The sequence below is a fragment of the Phyllostomus hastatus genome, unplaced genomic scaffold (assembly GCF_019186645.2).
Source record: "Phyllostomus hastatus isolate PE091 unplaced genomic scaffold, TTU_PhHast_1.1 phas_scaffold_78, whole genome shotgun sequence".
NCBI classification, from domain to species: Eukaryota; Metazoa; Chordata; class Mammalia; order Chiroptera; family Phyllostomidae; genus Phyllostomus; species Phyllostomus hastatus.
This window is the reverse complement of record NW_025334041.1, coordinates 21,405,891-21,427,927: the sequence shown is the minus strand read 5'-3', so window position 1 is coordinate 21,427,927 and position 22,037 is coordinate 21,405,891. Positions and strand designations below refer to the sequence as shown.

General features: G+C 34.4%; 1 protein-coding gene across 2 annotated transcripts in view; it reads right to left on the bottom strand.

Annotated features, from left to right (window-relative positions):
- DGKB (diacylglycerol kinase beta) overlaps window positions 1-22,037 on the bottom strand; it is a 597,575-nt gene that overhangs the window by 218,031 nt on the left and 357,507 nt on the right. The gene's annotated exons all lie outside the window — the stretch shown is intronic.

Here is a 22,037-nt window from a genome sequence, read left to right as displayed (position 1 = left end):
TAGATACATATGACACTTTGAATATATCTAACCCGAAACTCAAGGGACAAACATCAATGTTTTTATTTGTTTTAATAGATTTCTAAAATTAAAGTGCAGCTCTAGAAATAGAAAATTGGCTTTTAAAAAAGATTCATACTCTATAGACTTGTTAAATAAAAATAAAGTTCTAAAAATAATTTCAGGGGAAAAATTAAATATTATCCTATCTATATTAAAGATACAATTAGCTGACAATATTTTCATTGTGATAGAGCTGAAAACTGTATTTTGAATCTTGTGAGAAATTCTTTTATCACTGATCTTCATTCTTTTAAAGTTAATTTGCAGGAGGGTTTTCAGATTTGTTTGAATTCACTTGCCAATATAATAACTTCTAGAAAATGACAGAAAATCTCAGTAAAATGGCTTCTGCTTACTATAAAACCAGTGAACAGAATTTGGGGTTCCTTTCCTGCAGCTGAACAAAACAGTTCCATGGAAAGTAGCCTCACACAGTGATCTAATCCTAAATTCATAAATGGACAGGTCAATGTGGGTCATCATGACCCAGGCACATAACTTCTTCAATAAAATATTCATCTTTGCCCATTGTTCTTGGGCATCTAGGTTAACACACCTTGGAAATGCCAAAGTAATCCTGTTTTTCAGACCTCTGGGAGGCATAACTCAAGGGAGCACATAACCTCATTAGCTGTCCTGTAATGCAATCCTTACCTTCCTTTCTCCGACCTTCAGGGAGTGTTCACCTCCTTAATTCCAAAACACAGGAAAGAAACTGCAAACTGTCATTCTAGGGAGCATTTTCAGTCTGTGGAGATCTTGCTTCCAGGAGCATCCTCCTGGGCTCAAATACATTTTTATGAAAATTTGCTACAGGCTTGGATATTCTTGCATCGACAATCCCATTTATATCAATATAGTTGTCCGAATGTGTCCTTTTCCCCTCTGTAGTTCTGATTTGAAAAGTGAATCATCACAGTAGATTTGAATGTGAAAGGATTGCCCTGCCCTTTTATCTTCTACTGGATTCATGATAGAAACTCAAGGCCCCAGTTTACCTGAGAATTCTTAAAGACACTGAGTACTGCATTCAGTTTCATTTACCCTAACCTTGAAATTTAAGTTACAGTTGTATAAGGCTAAGATGCTCACTTATTTTAGTCCAAATGTTAACTAACTAGATTCTTATCTAGCTGATGAGAAAAAAAAAACTGTCCATACTTTACAAATGTATATGCTTATTTTAAATTTAAAAAATAATTTCTTAGAATTCATTTGTTCAGTCATTGGAAAGTTCCACAGAATTTTGGAAAAATTAATGCAACTCTAAAGAATAATGACTTTGATGCTCAAAAGATTTCAAATAGTCAAGCCTTGTGTCTGCTATTTACTAGCTGTTTGACCATAAAAAAAAATGAGTTAACATCAATAGGTGGATAAAGATATTAATGATAGGTAGATTGATAGGTAGATAGATAGTGATAATGATAAAAGTAACACTCATCTCACAGAACTTTGCCTAGGCTTACATAAAATAATTTATTTTAAAAGTAATTACTAAACTGTAAAGTATTATTTAACATATTAGTTGGTATTACTCATTTTTATCCCAGTCAGATAAAGTAGAAATGGGGACAGCTGTAATTGAACAACAACAAGCAAAAATATTTTTTAAAGGAAGTAGATAATATTTACTCTAAAAATAAGTTATTGAATGTCTTGAATTTTCTTATTAAATTTTTTATTAAAAAGGAAACATTTCACCTTTCAACCTTTATCAATGGAAAACATTTCACTCAACCTAAAATGATAATTTCCACAGATATTTATTGGGTAGAGTACATTTTAAAAGCTCTAAAATAAGAATGTAGTGGTAATGGAAAACAATATTTAGTATCAACATTGAATAGGCACAAAGAGCAGTCCTGTAATTAGACATATTTAGACATGTAGCTAAAGAAAATATACCTCTGGGAGAAACTCTAACTGCTGTTACTATTTTCAATCAAATATGGGACTCCAAAGTACCCATTTCAGTGCTGATACTTAATGTCTCACCATGTTTCCATTACAAACCTTTTTTTTTTAGGAGTTTATAACTGGGCCATAAAAATTTACTCCGAGCACTCCTTAGCATTGAAAAGAGCTTTTACAGCCTCCTGGGAAAATAATAAGTGTATTTATAGAGTGAATATATAAATATATTGATAATTGTGTCTATTTTTAAAAATCACTTATGAAAACTAATCTCCTTTATAAATTTGCTGGATCATATTATATTCTTCAGTTTCATTAACATGAAAGGATAAATACAATTAAATTCTCTATCCTTTCAATAGTTTCTAAAAATGATTCATCTAGTGTCAACAAAGTACCACTGTATTTCAGAATTTGTTTACTGGCATCCAAAAACATTGAGAAGGACCAATCCCCTTCAGTGGGAATGAACTCATATTTATATTTCTGAAGGGTTTATGTGTGCATGTTGTTGAAAATTGCTGTTGCTAAAATTGTGTGCAATCTGCCATTATCTTAAAGAAATAAAGAGACTTAAGAAATCTGTAAGTTGTCTTTGGGTGATTTCTTTAGAACCAGGAAGGCTTGAAACCCATGAGCATTTATTTTATTCAGGTAAAAAATCATCCAATTTTTCCAGTTATTCACATACACCATCAAGGGAACACAAAGACCTCCTAGGCTTTATTTGTTTAAATATCAAAGGACTCTCTCGAAAAGAAAATGCCTTTGTTGTATTTTATTTGATAGTTTAGTCTTAACATTCTATTTCTCTCAGGTGATATTTGAAATCTTCACAATGAACATTTGTCCCCATTAAGACATGAAGTGTTCGTGCATGGGTTTGATCATTAAAAAATCTGTAGAATCAATAGTTTCTAAATATCATAACTACTATTATTATTTACTAATATAAGTACTAACAGCAAGTACCCTTTACTGAGTAATTTCTATACCACTGATACAGTGTTAAGTTCTTTATTTGCATTATTTCATTAAATTCCCCAAATAACTATGAGGTTATTGCATGTTTTCATGAGAAAATAGGCTCTAAGAAACAAATGGCTGGTAAAATATTATATAGCTAATTATTGGCAGCTCAGGGACCCAAATTTTATTCTGAGCATAAAGTCTATGTTTAATGGCCATTCTCTGCCTAACTCCCTACTCCAGAAGAACGTCATTATGATTGGGTAATTAAATGTTCTAACAATAGGAACAGTATGGCTGACCCAATTAATAGATGGCAAGGTAGCCCAATAACTAGCCAATAAATAAAATAATAGAATAACACCATGTTGTTTCTTTTCAAACAAAACAAAACAAAAAAGTAAGACTATTTTTACCATCATAGAAACTAATTGTAAAATTTACTACATATTTTGGTATTCCAGCATGAAAATGTAAGATAAAAAAATTGCATATCTTTACAATAACTGTCAAAAAGAATAATGATATTTACCTTTTGAAATCAGCAATGGAATATTAATTACATGAAAACTAATAAAATTATCTGACATTTAGGAAGTTTGAAATGGCTTCATAACTCTTATACTTTTAGTCTTCACCAAATTGGTGTCCAAATACCATCTGGTCTGTAATTAGTATATAAAAGCTAATGAATCTAGTTATGCATAAATTTTTTATATAACCATGTAATTGCTCCTTAGTAGTTCATAAAATTGATTTGGAAATATTTTGAAAGGCTTAGCAATTGCTTTGCTTCTTTTAATTCATGAGACTGTAATTCCATGTAAAGTTAGGCTAAAATTCAGAAAGGAGAATTAAAAAAAATAAGTTAACTGAAATCACTGATATTTCTCACAATGATGATTACTTTAAAACCACTGACATACATTTAACATTTATATCTGCTTCAATCTTTGATTTTGATACATGGAAACATGTTGAAAATAAAACTCTTGACATTCTCTTCATCAATGAGCCTCTCCTCTTATAACAATGGTGTCTCTACTCTTTTGGTCCAAATTTATCATTTATTTATCTTTCACACCCCATCCCCTTCACTCAATAGTATCCCTTCAGTCCAGCCAATATCACTCACTGCCTGAACTTGGGCATCTCCCCTAACCAGTCTTGCACTTAAATCCTCATTCCTAAAAGTCAGTCTTCCACACAGGGATGAGTTACCCCTATACAACTTTCCAAACTGCATCACTCAATAATACCTAACCCTCATCACTGTCTATGAAGCCACAGGAGACCTCGACATCTGTTCTATCCTCACTCCCATCCCAATTTTTCCTTTCGTTTATTCTTCTCCTATCACTTCCCTTGCCTTGAATACACCAAGCCTGGATTTGATCCTGGGCCTTCATGCCATTTCTCCTCTTTGTTCACAAGTATTCTTTCTCCAGGTTTCTGCAAGTTACACTCCATCCTTTTTTCTACGTGTCTGCTCAATTGTCATTTACCAAAAAGCCTTCTCTGACTTCACTTATATTAAAGAGTTAGCTCCAACACCCTCTATCTCGAAGTTTTATTATATTAATATCCCAGGGGCTCTGTTTAATGTAGGACATATATTACCTCTTAATCTTCCAAACAATTCTAAGAAGTGGATTTTACTTTTTTCTCATTTATACTGAAGGATGGAGAACATAAATAAGATTAAAATTCAAACAACACATTAGAAATGTATCTCCAGATTCTTCCGATTTAGTATGTTATCAACTACCTAATCCCATTTATTCTTCAAAACTCTCCTAGTTTTACAAACAGGAATTTGAGGGTCCAGAGTTAAAGATAATTTTCCAGGATCACATAGCAAGTAAATGGTAGAACAGGGATTCAAACTCAGGTTGATCAAAGCTGGCCATGACCTTCCCACCCAAGGCAGCACACTGGCTGCTTAAAGAAGAGGTGATTTTTTCACTCTGCGTGTATTCTGAGCTTTATTTTTGCTCACTTATCCAAGTCTCATGTAAGTAAATGCCTATTTAAAATCTATTATTTGGATGATATAGGAATACAATAAAGTACACATGTGATATAAAACATTACCATTATTCCAAAAATTTAGAGTTGAGATTTATGATTCTGATTTTTCCTTGTTTTTGTTAATATTGTATTCTCTTAACAACCTATCTGCTAAACTTCTCATTTCCAATGCCCACATTAGACAATTTAATTAAAATTCCTCTAAAATAATAACTAGGAAATTCTTTAAATGTACCTTTAATCATAATATTAAGCATGATATTTTAGAATAATTTGAATGTACCATTGCACTAAGGCCATAACAAAATTTTCCTTCTATTATTTGCATTTTTAGTGAAAAATAAAGATCAATTGTACCATATATTTTCTTTATATGTAAATCAGCATTTATATATTTAATTGAGTTTAATAAATGTCATGGGTGGAAAATGTCATTTTCATCCTGGAATCAAATATAATCTAACATAAACAGCACAAATGTATACAAAGACTTACGGAGTTAACTCTGATACACCTACATTTGTTACATAGAACCAATCAACTACAAGCAATAATCTGATAGTCAATATGAAATATGAGGCCACTGAAACATAAATTAATCACAAGATTAATGTCTCCTGCTCTGAGAATAAACATCACAGCTTTGTCTCAGTGTTTATCCAACAGCAGGAGAAAAAAGGCAAGTTATCTTGTGGCAACATCCTGTAGTACCTCATTGTCATCATCTTGTAATCTTACTTGAATTAAAGGTTTGAAGTGTCTTTTGGGCCTAATTAGTGCAGTCCCACATCAGCATATGCAAAAAAGAGATATTTTACATTATTTCAGGTCAGCAATAGCAACAGTTTTATTCCATTTCCTTCAAAGCCATCTCAGAACAGATAACAACCACACATTTTCATCTGAACTTTTTAAAAAGATTTTATTTATTTATTTTTAGAGAGGGAAGGGAGGGAGAAAAAGAGAGAGAGACATCAATGTGCGGTTGCTGGGGGCTGTGGCCTGCAACCCAGGCATATGCCCTGACTGGGAATCGAACCTATGATGCTTTGGTTTGCAGCCCGCGCTCAATCCACTGAGCTATGCCAGCCAGGGTTGAACTTTTTTGAGATAGTTTAAAAGAAGATACCATAATAATTTAACATTACTGAAACTTGACTTTTATCTAATTAACCTAAACTGTTCTTTCTTAAAATGCATAGTTCAGCCACTATTGTGGCAATAGCTATTATTTATACAAATTAATAGAAAAAGGAGTATTTGCTTCAAAAGGACTACACTGCAGGCCAAATTCATGCATAGTCAACATAGAGTTTTAAAAATTATCTAATCCAAATTGTAGGCATGAGAGAAGGGGGTTCAGTTTACTATTGGCAACAAAAGTTCATGAAAACAGAAATTTGCTATTTCATATTAAAGGGTAAGCCTGGATTTAGAACTCTGTAGACTCAGGTGAGTGATTTTAAACCATGCAGTCTACATGAGAGATATCTTAAATTGAAATGTAATGCTTTAGCAGGGGTGTCCAACCTTTTGGCATCTCTGTGCCACACTAGAAGAAGAAGAGTTGTCCTGGGCCACAGATTAAATACTCTGTGACACTTACCCACAAAAAATTTCATAATGCTTTAAGTAAATTTACACTTTTGTGTCAGGCCACATTCACAGCCATCCTGGGCTGCATGTGGCCCATGGGTCACAAGTTGGATGTCCCGGCAAGTTTATTGTAATGTAAACATTGGTGAGCAAGTAACATTCATGTGTGTCTAGCATGCAGTCAGAGATCATGAAATGTTTTCTGATCACTGCATACATGAATGGAGTGCCTTCATTGCCCAGGAAAAGCCTTGAACCAAGACATTGATAAACAGAAAGGCTGAAGATTCAAATAAATGGGAGCACATAGCATGCTCATGGATAGAAAGAATTAACATTATTATAATGACCACACAACCCAAAGCAGTCTATAGATTCAATGCAATACCTATCAAAATATCAAAAGGCTCTGGCCGGTTGTCTCAGTTTGTTGGAGTGTCATCCCATACACCAAAAGGCTGTGGGTTCAATCACCAGTCAGGGTGCATATAAGGGAGGCAACCAATTGATGTTTCTCTCTCACATTGATGTCTCTCTCTCTCTCTCCCTCCCTCCCTCCTTTCCTCTCTCTCTAAAATCAATAAACATATCCTCCAGTGAGAATTAAAAAATACCAATGGTATTTTGCAAAGAACTAGAACAAATAATCTAAAAAATTATATGGAACCACAAAAGACGAAAACAGTCTTAAGAAAGAAAAAATGTTGGAGGTACTGAGTTACTGATATGAAACTATACTACGAGGCTATAGTAATCAAAATAGTATGGTACCAGCATAAAAACAAACACATAGACCAATGGAACAAAGTAGAGAGCCCAGAAATAAACCCATGCCTGTTTTGTCAATAATCTATGACGAAGAAGGTAAGAATATACAGTATGTAAAGACAGTCTCTTCAAAAAATGGTGTTAGGAAGACTAGACAGATAGTTGCAAAAAATGAAACTATTCCATATATAAGAATAAACTCAAAATGGATTAAAGACTTTAATATAAGACCTGAAACAATAAAATTCCTAGAAGAAAACATAGGCAGTAAATATTTTGACATTGAGTTTAGTAATATTTTTAATAACATACCTCCTAGGATAAGAGAAACAAAAGAAAAATAAACAAATGACACAGCAAACTAGAAAGGTTTTTCACAGCAACGGAAGTAAGTGATCAAGAAAACAAAAGACAACCTAAAGAATGCGTGAAGATATTTGCCAATGATAATTCTGATAAGGGGTTAATAGCTAAAATTTATAAAGAACTAATACAACTAACATAAAAAAATTCCAATTAAAAAATGGGGTTTGAATAGACATTCCTCCAAAGAAGACATATGGATGGTCAGTAGACATATAAAAAGACACTAAATGTCAACTAATTATGAGAGAAGTGCAAATTAAAGCCACCATGAGATATCACCTCAAACCTGTGAGAATGGCTGTCATCAATAAATCAACAAACAAGCATTGGCAAAGATGTTGAGAAAAGGTAATGCTCATTCACTATTGGTGGGATTGAAAATTGGTGCAGCCGCTATGGAAAACTTTATAGAGATTCCTCAAAAAATTAAAAATAGAACTACCATATGACCCAGCAATTCCACTTTTGTGTAATCTGTAGAGAAGCAAAACACTAATTTGAAAAGATATATGCATCCCTATGTTCACTGTAGCATTGTTTACAATAACCAAGATATGGAAGCAACCTACATGTCTATCAATAGATGAGTAGATAAAGAAGAGTGGGGCATATAGTCAATGGAATATTACTCAGCCATAAAAAAGAATAAAATCTTACCATTTGTGATTTTATGGATGAACCTAGAGGGTATCATGCTAGGTAAAATAAAACAGATAGACAAAGACAAATACCATATGATTTCACTTATATGAGGAAACTAAAAAAAAAAAAAACAACAACAAAATAAATCAACAAACAAAACAGAAACAGACTCATAAATAAAGGGGAAAAAGTGATGGTTGCCAGATGGTAGGGAATGGGGGACTAGGTGATAAAGGTGACCTGATTAAATACAAACGGATGGTTATGAATAGCCACAGAAATATAAAGTACAGCATAAGGGATATAGTCAATAATATTGCAATGACTATATATGGTTGTAGGTGGATACTAGATTATCAGGGGGATCACTTCATAAATTTTATGAATATCTAACCACTATGCTTTATAACTGAAACTAATATAATACTGAATATAAACTGTAATTGAAAAAACTAAAAATAAAGCCTTGCATCACAACAATTACAGAGCAGAGGAAAAAAAAATAATGTCTTTACAAAAATCATTGGACTAGCATATCTTTAACCTTACCACACAATCACATAGCCTTGCCTCAGATTTAAATGATTTCTTGATAGTGAAGTATTCCAGTCATCTTGCTAAAATTATGAGTAGAAAATAGACAAAATACAAAGCAGGTTGCAGACCCTCATGAAAGCTATTCTAGAGTCTTGAGTTTAACTTCATTTGTATTTTCTAAGGACAGTCATATCTCTAAATCCATTTGGTTCATTGTTGGTGTATGCTTAACAAGTGAAAATTTAACTTATTTTTAAATATATTTTATTGATTATGTTATTATAGTTGTCCCATTTTCCCATTCATTCCCCTCCACCCTGCACACCCTCTCCCATCCACATTCCCCCACCTTTAGTTCATGTCCATGTGTCACACTTTTAAGTTCTTTAGCTTCTACATTTCCCATACTATTCTTGCCCTCTCCCTGTCTATTTTCTACCTACCATCTATGCCACTTATTTTCTGTACCATTTCCCCCTCTCTCCTCCTCCCACTCCCCTGTTGCTAACCATCCATGTGATCTCCATTTCTGTGGTTCTCTTCCTCTTCTAATTGTTTGCTTAGTTTGTCTTTGTTTTAGGTGTGGTTGTTAATAATTGTGAGTTTGTTGTCATTTTACTATACATGTTTTTATCTTCTTTTTCTTAGATAAGTCCCTTTAACATTTCATATAATAAGGGCTTGGTGATGATGAACTCCTTTAACTTGATCTTATCTGAGAAGCACTTTATCTGCCCTTCCATTCTAAATGAAAGCTTAGTTGGATAGAGCAATCTTGGATGTAGATCCTTGCCTTTCATGACTTGGAATACTACTTTCCAGCCCCTTCTTGCCTGCAAGGTCTCTTTTAAGAAATCAGCTGACAGTCTGATGGGAACTCCTTTGTAGGTTGCTGTCCCCTTATCTCTTGCTGCTTCTAGGATTCTCTCCTTCGTTTTTACCTTGGCTAATGTAATTATGATGTGTCTTGGTGTGTTTCTTCTTGGGTCCAACTTGGTGTGTTTCTTCTTTGGGGTTCTATGAGCTTCCTGGACTTCCTGGAAGTCTATTTCCTTTGCCAGATTGGGGAAGTTCTCCTTTATTATTTGTTCAAATAACTTTTCCACTTGTTGCACTTCCTGATCTCCTTCTGATATCCCTATAATTGGGATGTTGGAATGTTTAAAGATGTCCTGGAGGTTCCTGAGCCTCTCCTCATTTGTTCGAATTCTTATTTCTTCATTCTTTTCTGTTTAGTTATTTCTTTCTTCCTTCTGGTCCGCTCCATTGATTTGAGTCCCAGTTTCCTTCCCATCACTATTGGTTCCCTGTACATTTTCCTTTATTTTACTTAGCATAGCCTTCATTCTTTCATCTATTTTGAGACCAAATTCAACCAATTCTGTGAGCACCCTGATCACCAGTGGTTTGAACTGTTCATCTGATAGGTTGGCTATCTCTTTGTTGCTTAGTTGTATTATTTCTGGAGCTTTGATCTGTTCTTCCTTTTGGTCTTTTGTCTTGAGGCACCTGTTACATACGAGGGGCAGAGCCTTAGGTGTTCACCAGGGCAGGGTAGCCCAGTCTCTGGGTTGTGACGTTGTGTGTGGGGGTGGGGTCTGAGAGGGAACAATGGTGCTTGCTCTGCTCTCTGCCAGATTTCAGTCCCTTCTGCTGTTTCCCCCAAGCAAACTGGGCCTTTCTGGTACTGATTCTCGTGTGGGTGGGCTTGTGTACCTTCTAGGACCCTGTGGGTCTCTCCAACGAACTCTCCTGTGAGGCTGTGAGTCTCTCCCTGTGCCTCAACCCCCACAGGTGTTTTCAATCAGTGTTTTGAGGCTTTATTTCCCTGAGCTGGAGCCCTGGGCTGAGCTGTTTGTCTCTCTCCCCAGTTTCGCCTGGTTTATCTGTGTGAATGTGTGACTGACCAGTCTGCCAGCAGCATTGCATCCCATGCCCCTCCAGTCTTCAGGCTCTCTGGGTCCACCTGCTGCTGCCTGTAAGCCCAGTGTCCGCCAGCCAGCCACCACATTTTTTGCTGAGACCCCTCTCTGCCTGGCCGCCTGACTCCACCCCTCCTACCAGTCTAGATGAACGTGTCTATTTGAACTCCTTGGTTGTCGGACTTCCATACAGTTCAATTTTCTGTCAGTACTGGTTGTTTTTTGTTTCTAAATTGTTGTTGTCCTTATTTTGGTTGTGCGAGGAGGCACAGTGTGTCTGTCTACGTCTTCATCTTGGCTGGAAGTCCTAACTCTTATTTTTTAAGTGATTTAAAACAAGTCTATCTGTAGGGAAAAATGCAAGGATGCACAGCCCAAAATATTAATTCTTACCTCGCTAAAACATTTCATTTAAGGGTTTTCCTTACATAAAATATTTATGCCATTTCTTTGATCTCTATATTTTTTACTTTTTTAAAAAAGAATTTAATAGGTTCAAGTTTTAATTAACCTGCATGTTTCCTTTTTAATTCAATTTTATAATATTATATATTATTTGACTGTTCAGTTTGAATAACTCACATTTTTCCCATGTGAAAATTAAAGCTGACCATAATGTTCATATAAATGCTAAAACAACGGTAAAATACATGGATGACCATTTTATTGTTTCTAAGAGTAAAGCTGTCCTTGTAAATCATTATGCATATTTATGTGAATCTTGGTGTCCTAAATCCAATTCTTCTCAAATAAAGATTGATTAAATGCACCTGTATAAGACAGGCTCAGTGTTCCCGTTTCTCAAAAGCACTTCATCTGAATGTTCTTAAAGTCTCTATGATAACTTTTACTTTTAGGACCTTGTTTAATTTGCTTGCTAAAGTTGTATCTTCTAGATCAGGAGTGCCAAACTCATTTTCACTGGGGGCCACATCATCCTTGTGCTTGCCTTCAAAGGGCTGAAATAATTTTAGGACTATATAAATGTAACTACTCCTTAACTGTTACGGAGTTGAAATTACATTTGGCCCTTTGAAGGCAACTGCGAGGCTGATGTGGCCACTGGTGAAAAGGAGTTTGATACCCCTGCTTTATGTAAAAACTTTTCTTAATGATTTCAAATAAAATTTTAACTAAGAAAAACTAAAATAATTAAGGTTATAAGTGCATTTTATATATTAAATATACATTTATCGCTTTATTGCTTTACTAATGAAATTGGTTAACCCTGTATTTTCTATTTGTTTTTATTTTATTTGTGAACAAAGTTTAAAAATTTCATAAGAATTTTTTATCCTTAGTCTATAAGAAATTATTTGTATGCAACTTGCATTCTTTCATTTTAGCTGCTCCGGTGATTTTTTGCATGCTAAAAATATCTATAATATTAATATATTTGCATCCAAATTACATTTTGGTTGGTTATAAATTTGGGGGTTCACTTTTTACATATTTAAGGATTTTGTAGTTAATTTTTCTGTCTACCTTCTTGAATATAATGCTGTTTGTGAGAAGTCCAAGGCCAACCAGAAAAGTTTTTCTTTGGAATTTTCTTTTTTGCTCATATACTCTACTTTATTTTTTTCCTAGGTTTCATTTTCCCCCTATATTTCAAATCCTCTTAATGTAGTATGAAATGATTTTGTGTCACTAATTTCATTGAAAGCAGTCTTTGGACACATTTGGCCCTGTAAAACAGTAAATTCAAGTCTAGTTCATTTCTTGAAAGTTTTGCTGAAGTATGTGTGTGTGTGTGTGTGTGTGTGTGTGTGTGTGTATGTGTGTGTATTTGTGCAGCTGTTTTCTTCCAGAACACCAATTTTGTATGGGTGTATTAATTTTTCAACTGGAAATCAACCATATAGTCATTAATTAATGCTATTATATACTACATACCATTCTAAGCTCAATGCCTTGTAACAGTTTTTGCCTCACGCATATATTTTTTCTCCATATTCATTTCCACTTTTATTTCAATTTGCTTTATTTAATTTATCAGTTCTATTCTCTGCATCCTTTACTCTTTCCATCAGTGCCATTTTGTTCTGCTCCCATGTTGGCTTTCATTTCTATAATTGTTTTTAAATGTATCCTCCACATCTTTTTTACTCTTTCTTTCAGTTTAGGTTTTATCTTAGTCGCATTGTACATTCTGAGGTATTGCATTTTTTTAAAAAAATTATTTATTTTTAGAGAAATTAAGGGAAGAAAATGAGAGGGAGAAAAACATCAATGTGTGGTTGCCTCTCATGTGCCCCCTACCCAGGGCCAGCAACTCAGGCAATGTGCCCTGGCTGAGAATCAAACCAGTGATGCTTTGGTTTGCAGGCCGACACTAAATCTTCTGAGCCACACCAGTCAGGGCTGAGGTACTGAATTTTTACTTTAATCTGTTGTACTTAGATTTGGGGGAGCATGAAGAAGAGGGTGGTTCATGATAAGACAGTCGTGATTACCTTCTGCTCATGGCAGTATTTTTCTGATGGATTTTCTCAGCCTCCTTCTTTCTTTTTTTTTTTTCCTTTTATTTCCCTGTATTATTTTACAGAGTCTCTACTCATTCATTTTCTTCACATTACTCTTAAAAATGTGAGTAGTTTTGAACCATGTTGATGAATTGGGAGTGCTAGGGCAGGATTTCAGAGAGTTTTCCTGAGTCAGAGAATGCTTGTGAGGGCAGAAACGGATGTTTGTGTGAGTGTGTGCATTACATTGTGAAGCCCTGCTCTAATATTCACAGTTGCTGGTTCAGCTCAGGATAGACCTGTGGCCAGAAGCTTTCAAGGAATTACTATCAGGGCAATTCTCTTGAGAAGGAAATAATTCTAGTTTGAGGGAGGAAAAACATTTTTGTATCATGATTAACACGGTACTCATTTATGAATGTTTTTGGATGTCTTTAGTCCTTGCAGTCACCTGTAAGATACACCTTAAAGAGTCTGGTCTCCATTTCACCCTAGGCCCTTTACACTTTCTGATGGATTCCAGAGTATATATGAAAATTTATTTTGGGTAAATATGTGCAAGCCTACTGGTTTTAAAGCATATTTGTGTGCTTTCACTTGGTAAATCATTGTTTTACTCACTATTTTGTCTTCTCTAGACTTCACTCTTCCATTCTTTCCCAGGAACTTTGTTGGGTTGGAGGAGACTGTCTTGTGCTGCTCAAGTGTGCAAAACCCTTTATTTTTTTTGGCCCATTTTGGGCCCAGGCAGGATGATGGTTGTATTCTACTTTTACACATCAATGACACTTTCCTGACATAGATGAAGTAAAACTTGGGTCAAAATATGGTTTTATAATCTACTATATGTTAGTTCATAAATATATTTTAAATTGTAATGCTTTGTCTTGATTAATATTTTTGTTAAATTTTGGGTAATTTTTGAGATTCTTATAGTTTGTATCTATATTTCTGAAATATTAGAACAAATTGCTGTACATTTAGAAATGGAATGTATCCTAATTTGTTCATTTATCTTTCTTTTCAATTATAGGCCAAAGCAAAATCCATGACTGTTTCCCATGTACTGTGATTTCCTTGATCATATTCAGAATACATCATCAAAGCTACATCCATAGTTTTAAGATCTAAAACTTCATATTTGTATAAGTAATAATTTATAAAACCTCCAAGCCAAGTTTCTAATACTTTGAGTCTGTAAATGTCTGGTACATTCAATGTTAAGACACCACTAGGCTCCACTTTAAATGAGTATAATATTAACTGGTTTATTGGTTGAATATTCGTTGCATAGTTGGGTAAACTGTCTAGGTAACTCTATTAAGATACTCATATTTTAGCCCTGGCTGGCGTAGCTCAGTGGATTGAGCGCGGGCTGCGAACCAAAGTGTCGCAGGTTCGATTCCCAGACAGGGTACATGCCTGGGTTGCAGGCCATGACCCCCAGCAACCGCACATTGATGTTTCTCTCTCTCTCTCTCTCTTTCTCCCTCCCTTCCCTCTCTAAAAATAAATAAATAAAATATTTTAAAAAATACTCAAATTTTATAAATATAATAATGCTTCCACGTTTCTGAGTATCTTATTGGCACATGCCATGCTTCAATAAAGTTATAATTTGAAGAAAATATCTAATTTTATTTATACCATGCCACAGCTATATATATAATTGGCTTTAGTTTCCTAACTACATAGAACACTTATATAAAAGTCTACCCCAATGTCTACCCCTATACCTAGAAGTATTTCTCTGTGGCCGGTCTCCTGCTTTCCTGGTTCTGATCTGTTGGTTGACATGACTTTCCTAGCTGTGGCTGATCTCCTGGGTTTCTGATCACTTCACAGTATAAAAGGTTCTTTCCCTTGTACTACCTCCTGGTTTTCTACTTTACTGTTATGTCTCCTCAGACTTTTGTTTTGCTGACTGGTTGCCTTTCCCCTCTTACCCACAAGAGTTGGTGTCTGCTCTCCCAGACATGTACCTGGCACCTGACCCATTTTCTGTTGTACCACGTCACCTTTGTCACCTTTTGTGGTTCCTTAAACTGCACATTCTTAATCTACTTAGTGTGGTGCCATTTTAAACTTTAATATTCATTTGAAACAGAAATCAACTGTTTTACTAGTGAAAAATAGTTGAATAATAGCAATTTTACTGGATCAACGTAATCATAAGGTAATCCTGAAAATATTTAGTAATTCAAATTGCAACATTCCAAAGCTCTGACATCATACCATGAGCCAAAGGTACAATCTGGTAGCTCTTACATACTATACATTTAAATTATCATTAACTAATATTATGTGCTTACTTTATTTAAGACAATTATCTAAGGGTCTTAATTGTTAAAGTTTATCTGTAATTAAGTATTAAACAAAAATTTTCTGATAATATTTTAAATAGGTTTGTACTTAATCTGATAATTACATGATACCCAAATTACTAAATGCTTAATTACTGAAAAAAATGTACATATTAATATCACATTTTTCATAAACATTATACTAAAGCAAAAAATTTATATGTAACTATGGGAAAGCTACATGAATACATAGCATAGCTGTAGTAAAAAAGATAATGTATTTATTATGATCTTCACTTGCACATTTACATGATTTTTAAATGTTTATTTTGCAATGTCTTGACATTTGTTAGCTGTGAAAGGCTATGCCAGATTTCCTTTATGTAAAATAAAAGTGCTTTCCCAGAAATATAAAAGATATCTTTTTTCCCTAACATTTACATATTTTACTTCTATTGATAAAAAATGGATGTAACATGCCTTCATCAATACATGTACAATTCCTGACCTAGAAACAATTAGTGATTTCTCACCATTAAGTCTAGAATTTGCTACCATCAAATCAGAATATTTCTCTGTGACTTTCTATACTTACTATTGCCCTATCACCCCAATAAAGAGTCCTTTTTGCCCTTTTGATTAAGAAATCATCCAATTTTCAGAACAGAAAGTAATGAGAAGTATACATCATAAACTTTCCTAGAGCCATGCACTCATGTACCACTACCCCCTTCCAGCAAAAAAATGGACTGCAGATACTACCAATTGTCTGTAACAGTCTTTTCCAAATGCCTTTGCTCTATCAGGATATACTCCTAAATAGATTCATTCCTAAACTGTTTCTAACTCTTCCTGTTTCCCATTCATAATTCTGTTGCATTTCTACCTCCCCAGGTTTGGTCTGTGGCTCTTATCAATCTGAATAGTGACATTCAATCCCCTTCATGGCCTTTGGCTTGAATTCTACTACTAGATTTCCTGATTTGCCATTACTTGCCAGAAGGGAGAGGGCTTGGGGGAATGAGTGAAATAAGTAAAGGGATTAAGAAATACAAATTGGTAATTAAAAATAGGGAATATAGTCAATAATATTGCAATAACTATGTATGGTGACAGGTAGGTACTAGAAATATCGGGGGGACACTTTGTAAAATACGTGATTATCTAATCACTATGCCGCACACCTGACACCAATACAAAATTATACTGAAAGTAAACTGTAGTTGAAAAAAAATTATACACAGAAACTGACCTCTAAAACCCAATCCATTCACTATAATCTCAAAAAGAATGAAATCAGTGGAGTAGTTCCCATTTGCCTCTACCCTGTGCCCCAGTTCTGATCTCTTTGGCCTTGACCCACTCCTCATTTCACTGCCTCCATCTCCCTCACTTCATCCTTCCTTCCCCATCATTTGTCCTTTTTCCTTTTTCTTTAAGCTGCTCAAGAGCCATTTTTCTTTCTCACAGGGGACACAGTCCAGATGTGTCCCCTGTGAGAAATAAGGAAAAGTGAAGCCCGGGAACCAATCCTAGGGAAGGACATCCAGCCCAATCAATTGAAGGGACTTAAGTCAACACCAAAGAAAGATCATAAGGATAATGGATATTTTGCTGAATTTCCCAGTTCTTCGCTAGTAATATAGAGCAAATGGGCAGTCTAATAGATTATGATTTAGAACAATATCAAAGGAGAGATCGATAGAAATCTTCAGTGTTCTCTGGGGTCCAGATATTTCAAAAAGAATTAATGTCTAATTTTTCCCATTACATGTATTAATTAGCATATTTAATTTAGAAATTACAGAATTTATAAAATTAATTCTTAATGCCACTGTTTATTTCCTATTTTTAAAAGCTGTACTGAGTATTTAGTTCTTTGGACAAAGAGTACTATTAAATAAACAGAAGCTAAAATTTTAAATTCACCGAACTAATTATCTGTTAGAAGAGTTGGCTTCATTTACCAACATGATGGATATTGCTCCTCCTGTGGCCATGGCTGAGGACTGAGAAATCTTGCCCTTTCTCTCTTCACAAGCATTTTTGGCTCCCTGGATAGTTGTCCTGGCATGGTCTTTACCTGGGGACAGGTTTCTATAGCCCTGATCACTCTCTGGCCTTCTGCCACAGAGGTCACCTTCCTTCTAAACACATAGTGCTTTGTTTCAAAACTAAATTCAGTAATTAGATATTTAAATGCTAGTTGATATTCCTTTGATTTTTCATTTCACTCTTAGTGACTTCCCAGTGATTCATTTGCAAGTTGTATACCTGTTTCTATCATAAAATTCACTCAAGATAGTCTAGCCTTACCTCAAATGTTTTACTGAGTTTACAGTATTATATTATTAAAAGTATTGAAACCCAAAATGTAAGCATCATACTTGAAAATGTTTTAATCAACCTCAGTAAAATTATGAAAGTAAACTGCTAAAAACTATGTCATTGTTAAAAAGCTTTCATAGTACTTACTAATTAAGACAACTACTTTTACCTTCTTTAATGAACTTAATTGGCATTTGGGCTTTTCTCTCTCCTTTTAGGTTTTCTTTTTGCTTATTTGTGTATTTCTGCAGTAAAGAATTGCAACCTCAGCAAACCATAAATTTTATTTTTAATACACAAAACATTATTCTGGGAACCAAGAGAATGATTTATGGAGATGCATTTCATCTTCAAATATATAAAGGAGCTGGAACAATGACAACAACAGAAAATAAAATACCTTATACCAGACCCATAAAAAGTGATTGCAATTAAAAATTAAGCTGGAGTTGACTAATTCAGTAACCAAGTCCATGAAAGTAGAAATTTAATTTTTACATTATTCAGTAATGCAGAATTAGCATAAAATGGCTTCAGTAATTACACAACTATTCATGCTTTTATATATATTTTGAGTTTCCTACACATTTACTTATTAGTTTATTGACTCCTGGATTATAAAAGTAAATTTAGTCTAAGGTGAGGAACAGTTCAGATTTTATAGAAAATGTTTCACTCCTAAAAGTATGTTAAACATATTCCTTAAAGTTTCTCATTAGAAATTACTAACTTACCAAATGTCATTGCACATGCCAGCTTTATTTAACTGACTTATTATTTTGACTGCATACCTCCTCGATATGTTTTCAACTATGATAATTGTGTTAACTTGCATCTTTAAAAAGAATCTTTAAAGACAGAGAACTGTCTTTCAGGTAATTTCTGGAGAGTTCAAAAATACTTTCAACAACTTGCCATGAGATTTTAAAAAGTTAATTTGCCACTTACTCTATCTATAACACCCAAATTTAGTATTTCTCCCTCAGCACAGGAAAGATGGAATTATAAAAAAAATCTTTTATTGCAAGATTACAATATGACAAAAATTCAATAATATGTCATACTACCCAGATGACAAAGCCTTATAATCAAACCTGAAGTTGGGGAAGCTTCGAGGTTTCCAAACAAGTTAATGCCTGCAAGTATCTAAATCGAATAGACACTCAGGGATACTAGCACAAATTAATTCGAACTTGACAAAGTGCTGATCCAACGTGTCAGTGTAACAGGAGAACGGCCGGGATGAACAACACGGGGCTCCGCTCCCAGCCTTGTTAGCGGGTTGTATGCTGGCACTGCTTCTTAGCGGGGCTGATGGAGTCACATTAGCAGGTCAAGAGAGCAAAGCTAGTCATTTTAAAAAAATACAGAATCAAACATGTGCCATTTGGTGGAGGACTTAGTAGAGGAAACATGAAAAACACTTTGTTATTTTTGTACTCATGTTCTAAAAGGAAGTAAATGCAAACTCTCTTATTAAAGAGATATTGTTAAGCTGGACTTTCATTATGTGTTTTGAGAACAATTTATTGCCCAAACCCTCTATATAGTTAACATAATAATTTAGATAAAAACAGAAGGAAAAGTGCAGCAAATCTTGCTTCCTGGAGTGACAGAGGTTGGAGCATGGGTGAGATTTCAATGAACTACACTTACGAGTGGCCATGAATTACAGATGACAGCATAGTTAAATGCATTATTTTGTCTCAAATTAGAGCTGACATAGTGAAGCAAGATGTCCTTCTCACAATCTTAGTAAGTGTTGGCAGCAAGAATAGGTTTCAGTCAAGGAACATACAATTAAATATCACCTAATTATCTTCTCTGTACACTTCCATATTTTTAAAATCTAAGTAATAAGAAAAAATATATACAGTGACTATACTCTCTAATGTTTAGCAATTTCTAAGATTTTTTAGAAAGAAAATTAGAAAAATTGCTAATTTTTTAGCAATCTCTAAGATTTTACATTTCAAAACTTATCATAATGGAACAACTATAAAATCCTAGGGAAAGCTTTATTATTAGCATTATTTTTTTTTTAAATCCAGGCTCATGCAAAGTCAAGAGTCCCTCATATTCCATTGGAAACAGCCAGATAAGACTTCTCTAATTGAAGTATTTAAGGAAAATAACCAAACATGAAAGGGTTGTAGTTTTCTTAAAGAAGGCTTGCTTTGTTACAACTACTTATATTGAAACCACCTCTTTGTTTTCTTCACACTCATTTGTGATATAAGCCAGTATATTGTCAATACTGTTTTAGTAGATAAGAAAATGAGGCTTCTTATGACATTTGTGAATGTTTAAGAAGAGTTTCAAAGTAAAAGCAACAAACTATTTTTTATTTCCTTTGAAATATTATTACAGAAGATTTTAGATATGTAACATTGAATTAAACAATTCGAGAAAAGGCCTCTGTTCCATTCACGTGCTGAAGGAGTTGAGTTTCACTGCCGCACCCATGACATGCCCTTCATTCACTCGCCCATCATCTATCTCTCCACAGAGATAGTCCCTCTGTTCAGTTTCACACTCACCATTTCCATGCACTTATGCTTCCTCCATGTATGTATGTATCTCCAAAATGTATAACAAGTTTTTCAAGTTTAAAACTATATGAAAATGCTATCGGAGACAGGCAGTTTTTCTGCACTTTGCTCTTTTCAAATCTAACGTTTGGGTTTGTGAGTTATATTCAAGCTAACAGATTTAACTCAAATTCCTTCATTACCCCTGCCGAAAGATACATTGTGATTGATTTTGCTATTACAGTTTATTTACTAATCTACTGTTGATGGCATAGTAGGTTGATTCCAATACATTTTGCAAGTATAAACAATGCAAATAATGTTTAACATTCTCAAAGAAATCTCATGGTATACATATATGAGAATTTCTCTAGAATGCATACCTAGGAATGAAAGAGCTGGGTTTTAGCATATACACACCATTAAATTTAAATCTGTTGCTAAGATGCTTTCAAAATGTGTCTTTTTTAAATTTTATTTTAATTGTTGTTGCAGTACAATTTTCTATCTTTTACTCCCACCCCATCCCACCCACCCAGCCCTCCCCTCCTCCCTCCCATTTCCACCCGCCCCTAGTTTTTATCCCTGTGTCACTTATACTTGTTCCTATAAACCCTTCCCCTTTTCCCCTGAAATTCCCCTGAAATTCCCTCTCCTCTCCCCTTTGAACTCTGTCAGTCTGTTCTTTATTTCAGTGTCTTCGGTTACATTTTGCTTGTTTCTTTGTTTTGTTGTTTAGGTTCCTGTTAAAGGTGATATTATGTGGTATTTGTCTTTCACTGCCTGGCTTATTTCGCTTAGCATAATGCTTTCCAGCTCCATCCATGCTGTTGCAAAGGGTAGGAGCTCCTTCTTTCTTTCTGCTGCATAGAATTCCATTGTGTAAATGTAACATAGTTTTTTGATCCATTTATTTAATGTTTCTATGATGATGTATATGCCATGATCCTCATGCATGACAATACTCAATGTCAGATTTTCCATTTTAACTTTTCTGGTAGATGTGACATGATAGTTTATTTGCTGTGTCCTATTTAAAGCAAGTTGGTAGCTTTTATGGTCTTTATTGGCCATTCATTTTTCCTTTCAGAATTGCTTTCCCCCCAATCTTTTCTCCATTTTAATACAAAATGGCTCACTTTCTTCTTTATATCTCAGAAGTCCTCTTCATATTCTACATAATAACCCTTTGTCAATTATAGACATTACACTTATCTTTTCCCTGGAGACAATTTATCTTTTGTTTTGCTGCTGTTTGATATACAAGAAGATTCCAAGTGTCATGAAATAATTTTTATTTATTTTTTATATTTTATTTTTTAATTGAGTATTACTTTTATTGTATTTTTTCCATTACCATTTGGTCCCTTATACCCCTCCCCAAGAATCACCACACTGTTGTCCATGTCCATGAGTCCTTTTTCCTTTTTGCTCAATCCCTCCACCTTCCTTCCCCTCACCCTTAGCTGTCATCCTGCTCTCTATCTATGAGTCTGTCTCTATTTAGCTTGTTAGTTCAGTTTGTTCATTAGATTCCACATGAGTGAAATCATATGATATTTGTTTTTCTCTGACTGGCTTAATTCACCATGAAATCAT